At 39.5% G+C, this 8,300-nt stretch overlaps 1 long non-coding RNA gene across 1 annotated transcript in view; it reads left to right on the forward strand.

The window, feature by feature from the left end:
• Positions 1 to 1,437, forward strand: part of LOC125484400 — a 17,964-nt gene extending 16,527 nt beyond the window's left edge. Inside the window, exon 3 of the long non-coding RNA XR_007263235.1 lies at positions 260 to 1,437. This is a non-coding gene — a long non-coding RNA (uncharacterized LOC125484400). The remainder of the gene's footprint in view (positions 1 to 259) is intronic.
• Positions 1,438 to 8,300: the final 6,863 nt, after the last annotated feature.

Genomic DNA, 8,300 nt, shown 5'->3' on the forward strand with positions numbered 1-8,300 from the left:
TTCCTGCTCCTCTGATGCTGCTTGGCCTGCTGTGTTCATCCAGCTCTACACCTTGTTATCCTATATATAAATCATACACCTTACATCACAACATAAATTGTTGGTAATGCTAATTCCCTCCAGGGTGGTTTTCAAAGTTATTTCTGTTTTTGTTGTTCAAATTCCTGCTTAGTTACTTTTGAACTCACTATACTTCTGTGAAACTCACTATGTCCTTAAAATTGTTTATGCTCTTTTACCCATGGAATATCGGGAGTAGCATTATCTGTTGCTTTGAGAAGTGTCTTGTGGACAAACTTCATCATTTGGAGGTTCGGGATGAAGAGGAGCAGATGAATCACACAACAGATATGAATGTGTCTCAAGAAATCAACAAGATCCTAGCTTCAAGGCAACAGAACACGGACCTCATGGCTACATTGATTAATCAGCTGTATGAATACATTTGGAGTCACAACGTGTTATGGAAACTACATACGAAACACTACAGAACCAATGAATATTCAGTTGAACGCAATGTGGATTTTAAAGACTGCAATACTTATATATTGCACATATCTGTGCAATACTTGCCATATATCTACCTCACTGGGCTAAGAAATTTGTTACAATTAGTCATGTGACATTAATTCACCTGCAAGTTGTTTTCAAATTGCTTTGCTATAGGACCAGGGAATTTCACAATCAGAGCCAAGGAAATGGTAAATCCTGCTTTATTTGTTTCCCCTCATTGATTAATTGTGTTTTTTTTTATTTTTCATTATTTTAACCACTGCTTCCTGCATCTATGCTGATTCTATTAATACTATCTATAATTTCCGAGCATGGTCTCAACTGTAATTTTAAATTGCATTGTTATGAATTTTTCACAAATATTTCATTGTTTATGGAGAAGTGGTTGTCTAAATCAGGCTTAAAGCCATTGATTTCAAAAGGTTTTTCTTGTTTAAGTACCCTCATAATATATTATGCCAGTTGTGTGATTGTGTGTAGGTTTGTGACCTTAGTTTTCCATTTCTTAAGGTTTTGATTTCAATTGATCAAACAAGGAATTCTTAAATAAGCACTAGGCACTTTCCTACATGAATGATCTTCTGTAGAATCTTGTCCTCTGAAATCAGTTTCAGAATTATATTTACAGAAGGCTGTTAAAACTTTGCCTGTTTGTCTTCCTCGCTAAATAGAGATTGTTGATGCAAGATGCACCATAAAAAATACATTATAAACATTTGGATGAGCAAGTCTCACGTTTTATTCAACAATGATAGCAACTGGTGTACAATAATTGGTTTAGCAATATTCTTAAGCCGATATGAGGGAATAAGCTGACTTGGTTGACAGCTTCATTCCAGGCAGTTGGAATTGTGTTTGTACGAAAGAATGCTCTTCTTCCCCAAAAAGACCCTTGCGTGTCATTAAAGGGATAAATATTGTCTACATGTGCTGAATCTTACATTTTTGATGGCAAAGTCTAAGGTGCATTGAATTTTTTGGAGGGTTATCACTGCGAGGCATAGCAAGTTCTCTCATCCTATCTTACCAAACTTGTTTAAAGTTTTTGAGAAGATTTGTAGCTCGGGTTGTGGATTACGTCAACATTGGGTCGTAGATGACCGTCAACAAACACGTTGAACTAGACCCGATATACAAACCACTGAAAAACAGAACCGAAAGTAGTACCAACCACCCAGCAAACCGAGGCATATAAATAACAAGTGGGACAGAACACCAACGCTTCACCATAAGCGCACAGACGATATTACCTCACAGGGTGATGAAAAGTCTGCAATCAAACACACCGGCTCAGCAAGCAAGTCTGCAACTTACCAAACTTGTTTTATTAATTAACTACCATCCATCTATGGATTATCTTATGCACACTTTCCATCCTGTTTTACCATGTGCATTACCAGAAACAACTCACCACCCAGCAGATATCCTAGAATTCACCCTCCATCTTCTATCGCAACATCTCTTAAGGGGGACGCCAATGGCCTAGTGCTATTATCGCTGGACTGTTAATCCAGAGACCCAGATAACATTCTGGGGACCTGGGTTTGAATCCCGCTGCAGCAGATGGTGGAATTTGAATTCAAGAAAAAGAAAAGTGGAATTAAGAGTCTTATGATGACCATGAATCCGTTGCTAATTGTCAAAAAAACCAATCTGGTTCACTAATGTCCTTTAGTGAAGGAAATTGCCATTCTTACCTGGTCTGGCCTACATGTGATTCCAGATCCACCCCAATGTTATTGACTCTTAACTGCCCTCTGGGTAATTAGTAATGGGCAATAAATGCTGCCTAGCCAGTGATGCCTTCATCCTGTGAATGAATAAGTAAAAAAAGCCTTTAAAACCCCAATGTGCACCCAGACAAGCACTATCAGTCCAAAATTGCCCTGCATGATTCCTGACATTTGTACCAATTACCAGGCAGACAGGGGTGAAATCGGCAAATCAATGTGCACTCAGAGGACCTACTGGATGGTATGGTGCACATTTGGGACCTCCCATTCCACAAAGAGCAGGAGTGGAGCCCAAGGCACCAAACCATGCCAGCCTGGTCCAAGTTTTCCACCTTGGTTAAAGTCATCTCAGCTGTCTAGAGCAATGCACAGCACTCTAGGAAGAAAGGCAATTTCCTCTCCACTCCACTATGTCCACTACGTTCTCTCTGATGCCTCACATTCACTCGACCTCTGCTACTATCCTCACTTCCCACCAAGGCTTATGTTCTACCATTCTTAGTAGTGCCTACAATTTCATCCCTATTCACTGCCTCCCACCCCAAACCTCAACACCACTAACCTTGTATGTCTACTATGTTGTCTAATCACTCACTTCTCCCTGAATGGTCACAGCTGTGCCACTGATTTTTAGCTGCCTTAGTACCTGACTCTCACTTGTGTTGATGCTGTCACTTTAAAAAGGTTATTTTGTCCTGGGGTTTGTTTTGAAGAGAGGTTTTAAAGGCAGAGATACTGAACTGGCTACCGGAGACAGCATAAGTAAACAACCTAGGAGACCTTTAGGTATTTTTTAAGAAGTTGGAACAATGGAAGCAGTTTGAATGGGAGTGGCTGGTTCTCACAGATCAGGCTTTCTGGTTTTTTTTTAACTTTAGCAGTCAGAAGCTGTTTGGGGAGCCAGAAGAGTTGGAAGCTCCAGTGAATGATTCCTAGCTCCTATTTTCTCTGAAATCTCTCTTGATGTTGTTTCCTTCTCGATTGGAGAACTGCATGTAAGAATCCGTATCTGAATTTACCTTTTTGCCAAGGGGTGTGTGTATGGGATGTTACTACATTGGAACAGTTAATTAGTAATAGGTGCTGCATCTATTATTTAGTTAAGTTTTTCTTTAGTTAAGTTATTCTAAATTCCTCTTTCTTTTGTTTGTATTTTAACTATAGTGTTTAAATAAATTGTATTTTGCTTAATGTCGAGTAGTTTGACCAGTCACATCATCTACTTTTCAAAAAAGAAAAAGTTAGGGTCTAGGCTACCTTCTTAAGATATTTTGAAGTGGGGTGGGGGGTGGGGGGGCTCTGGTCTGGTCCATAACACATCCCAGGAGGAAAACAGCCCACATGAGGGCAGAAAGAGTCAGGATGTTCTGGTGGTGTTCTGCACGTTATTAAGCTCCTCACCCCTTAGGCAGAGAGAGTCCTAATTCTGACCACCCCGAGCAGGGCCTGGATTAGTAGCAAAGGCTGCCCTTAACTTATTGTTTTGAGATCCACTAAGTGAAGGCTATCACTCCTGATAATCATAACAAGTTTCTTGGTTTTGTGTCTGTACTAAATGGTGATGCAATACAGCAGTAATATGAGCCTCATATCTCTGGTTGAAGGAGCAACATGTAAAAAATGAAAGGTATGACAATGCCAGCCATGGATGCTGTGAGCAAACAGGTAGCAAATGAGCCCAGAGATGCAGCCTGATCAAGGCTATGAGCTAGGTGCATGTCCATGAATATACAGTGTCCTTGCTGCAGCATAACAATGATAGTTGGTGGGGGTGAGGTGAGAGTTACAGCCCTTGACATCAAAGCTGCATTTGACTGAGTGTGGCATCAGGGAGTCCCAGCAAAACTGGAATCAATGGGAACTGGGGACAAACTCACTGCTGGTTGGGATTATGGGGCCTGGAAAAGGGGGGAATTGGGTGGAGGGGGCAGCAGACTGGAGCATGGTGCAGTCAGCCTGTCACAGATGGCGCTAAGTGGCTTGTGAGCCCGTTTGTGGTCCACCCAGCATGATGGAAAGCCCCAAACATGGAGCAACTGCAGGCTACAGAAGGACTATAATGTTTATCTTTTAACTTCATTTCCTTATTTTCCTAATTTATACTATGAAGAACTGTAATGTAGAACTTTTAGCTTTTTTCTTTATTTCTCTATGTATGTACCTAATCTATTTTAGTACCTAACAATATTGGTACCTAACATTTGTACCCAGAGACTCTACCCTGTGGAACTCCTGCAGAGATGTCCTGGAGTTGGGATGACTGACCTCCAGTGAATGCAACTACCTTCCTATGTGTCAAGTAGAATTAGAATGAGGTTTTATTGTCATGTGTACTCAAGTACAAAAGAGCAGGAGTACAGTGAAAAGTGTACAATGTCGCCTAAGATGGCACCATGTGTGGCAATATTTTGTTATGTGCTTGTGAAAAGCTCAAAGTGGAGTGAAATGGCCTTTACTTCAAGAGGGATCTTGTTGCATTTGTCAACCAATTTCGCCACACATCTTGCCACATTCCACTCACTCAAACCCCAATAAGATTCTGCCTCAAGTCTCTTTTCTGCTATTATGAACAATTTGTCCACGTTCCTATCACTAAAATGTTCCTTCTTATGGTGAAGTGTTGCTCTCTAAGAGTGTATTCTAGTTTAGTGATAATGTTATTGGACTAGTCACCGACAGATTATGAGATTAGAATTGAATCATGGCAATTTGTGGGAGGATATTTAATAAATGTTGTTACTTGTGTCCTGACACTCAGGGGAAAGAAATCACAGAATCATAGAATTGTTACAGCACAGAAGGAAGATATTCAGCCCATTGTGTCAGGACTGGATCTCCAAATGAACAATTCACCTATGTCATTCCCCCACCTTCTTCCTGTAACTCTGCTCATTCTTCATTTTCAGATAACAGTCTAATTGCCTTTCAAATACCTTGATTAAACCAGCGTCTACCAACTCTCAGGCAATGCATTCTAGACATTAAATCATTTGCTGTGTGAAACATTTTTCCTCATGTCTCTTCTGCTTCTTTTGCTAGTTGCTTTACATCTGTGCCCTCTCATTCTTGATCTTTTCATGAGTGATAGTTTTTTCCAATCTATTCTGGCACCACTCCTCGTGATTTTGAAACCCTTTATAAAAACTCTCAGCTTTCTCTTTGGCAAGAAAAGCTGTCCTTGGAAATGATCATGACTGTTGCTGTCATTTTTTTGTAAAAACTTAACTGGGTAACTGATAACCTTCATGATAGGGAAAACTTACTCCTATACAGTTTGTTGTACTGTGATCTTAGTCCATGCACTATACAATTGACTGATAATGGCTTATGAAGTGTAAAAACTGCTATATGAGAATGTTTAGTGGGCTCATCACTGGGGCAATTTGTGCAACCTACCCAACATTGTCCATAATCTAAGAACAAAATGCAGAGTAATCTGGGTGTCCTGGCACAATGATCGCCAATTGTTAGCATGCAAGTACAGCAAGTAATTTGGAAAGCTAATGTTATCATTTTTTGTGAGGAAAATTGAATACAAAAGTAGAGAGCTTATGCTTCACTTAATATCGTGTCTTTGTCAGACCACATCTCAAGTACCATGTGCAGTAATGGCCTTTCTTAAAGAAGAATGGAAATGCATTGGAAGTCATTCAGAGCTTTTACTTGCCTAGACAGGCCAAGTTATCTTGTGAGACAAATTAGGCTTGCATCCAATGGCATTTAGAAGAGCAAGATACAACTTGATTGAAACATCCAAGATCTTGAAGTGTTTGAACAGTCTGGGTGTGGAAAGGAGTTTCCTCTTTTGGGAGACTAACGATCACTTTAAAAATAAGGGTTGCCTATTTAAGACAGAGAAAAGGGGGATTTGTTTCTCACAGAGGGTGATGAGACTTTGAACATCTTGTCCTCAAAAGGCTGTGAAAGCAGTCTGATTTTTTTTTAGGAAGAGATAGATTCTTGATAAGCAAGGGGAGACATGTTATTGGGAGTAAGCAGGAATGTGGAGCAATCAGATCAGCTATGATCTTACTGAATGGTGGAGCAGGCTTGGAAAAGAAAGGTAAAGCCTGGCTTTGTTTTTTCTCCTGTCCTTCAGCCAAATTTACTGAAGGCTTAAAACCTGGACAAGTTCATTCCTTGTCAACAGCTTTAAAATTGGGTGTTACAGTTACATTATAAACTTTTTTACCATTTTGCACATAGAATTGTAGATTCATACAAAATGGAAACCGAATCTTCAGTCCAACCAGTCTATGCCAAACATAATCCTAAACTAAGCTAACCCCACCTGCCTACTCCTGGCCCATATTCGTCTAAACCTTTCCTATTCATGTACTTATCAAAATGTCTTTTAAACATTGTAATTGTACCCACATCCTTCACTTCCTTTGGAAGTTCATTCCACGTACGAACCACTGTGTAAAAAAAATTGCCTTTCATGTCTTTTTTAAATCTCTCTCCTCTCACCTCAAAAATGTGCCCCCTCATCTTGAAATTCCCCATCCAAGGGAAAAGACAACTACCATTTACTCTATCAATACCTCACATTATTTTATAAACCTCTATCAGATCTCAACCTCCTACACTTCCGTGAAAAAGGTCCCAGCCTATCCAGCCTTTCTTTATAACTCACTCCTTCCATACTTGGCAACATCTTGGTAAATCACTTCTGTTAAGTCCCCAGCTTAATAATACCCTTCCTATAACTGGGCGACCAGAACTGGACACAATATTCTAGAAGAGTCCTCACCGATGTCCTGTATAACCTCAACATGATTTCCCAACTCCTATACTCAAAGGACTGAGCAATGAAGGCAAGTGTGCCAAATGCCTTTTAACCACCCTGTCTAAATGTGATGCAAACTTCAAAGAATTATGTACTTGCATCCCTAGATTCCTCTGTTCTACAACACTACCCAAAGCCTTAACATTAATTATATAAGCCCTACCCTTGTTTATTGAACCAAAATGCAATACCTTGTATTTATCCAGATTGAACTCCATCTGCCATTTTACAACCCATTGACCCATTTGATCAAGATCCCTTTGTAATCTTAGAAAACCTTCTTCACTGTCTACTACGCCACCAATTTTGGTGTCATCTGCAAAATTACTAACCATGCCTTCTATATTATCATCCAAATCATTTATATAAATGACAAACAAAAGAGGACCCAGAACTGATCCCTGAGGAACACCGCTGGTGACAGGCCTCCAGTGTGAAAAGCGACCCTCCACCATCACTCGCAGTCTCCCGCTGTTAAGCCAATTTTGTATCCAATTGGCAAGCTCACTCTGAATCCCCTGTGACCTAACTTTACTAATTAGTATATCATGCAGAACCTTGTCAAAGGCTTTACTAAAATCCAAATAAACAACATCAATTGCTCTGCCATCATCAATCTTTCTGGTAACTTCCTCAAAAAACTCAATCAAGTTTGTGAGACACGATTTTCCTCACACAAAACTGTGCTGACATCCATAATCACTTTTTGCCTCTCTAAATGTCCACAGATCCTATTTTTTATAATCACCCCCAACAATTTACGTACAATGAAAGTCAGAGTCACAGGTCTATAGTTCTCTGGTTTCTCCTCACAACCTTTCTTAAACAAAGGTACAACATTAGCCACCCTCCAATCATCAGGAACATTACTCATAGTTATAGATGATGCAAATATTTCTGCAAAGGGTCTTGCAATTTCCTCCCTTACTTCCTACCATGTTGTGGGATACATTAGATCAGGTTCCGAAGATTTATCTATCTGTATATTCTCTAAGACCTCCTGAATTTCCTCCTGTATAATGTGAACTGTTTTTAAAACATAAAAGTTTATTTCACATGAACTGTGGGCAAGCACAAGCAACAGAATTTTACCTGATTTAGCAAATCAAAATTAACAATGTTAGACAAGATAAACATTTTTTTGAATTCACAAGTATTTACCTCATTAGTTTTTAAAAATGCGTTGCACAAAAGCTAGGAATGATCAAATTGTATTCACTTATTACTTAACTCTTAGGGTTGAATTTTACCAAAAATTTGTTAAG

This window comes from Rhincodon typus, chromosome 11, assembly GCF_021869965.1.
Source record: "Rhincodon typus isolate 14 chromosome 11, sRhiTyp1.1, whole genome shotgun sequence".
NCBI classification, from domain to species: Eukaryota; Metazoa; Chordata; class Chondrichthyes; order Orectolobiformes; family Rhincodontidae; genus Rhincodon; species Rhincodon typus.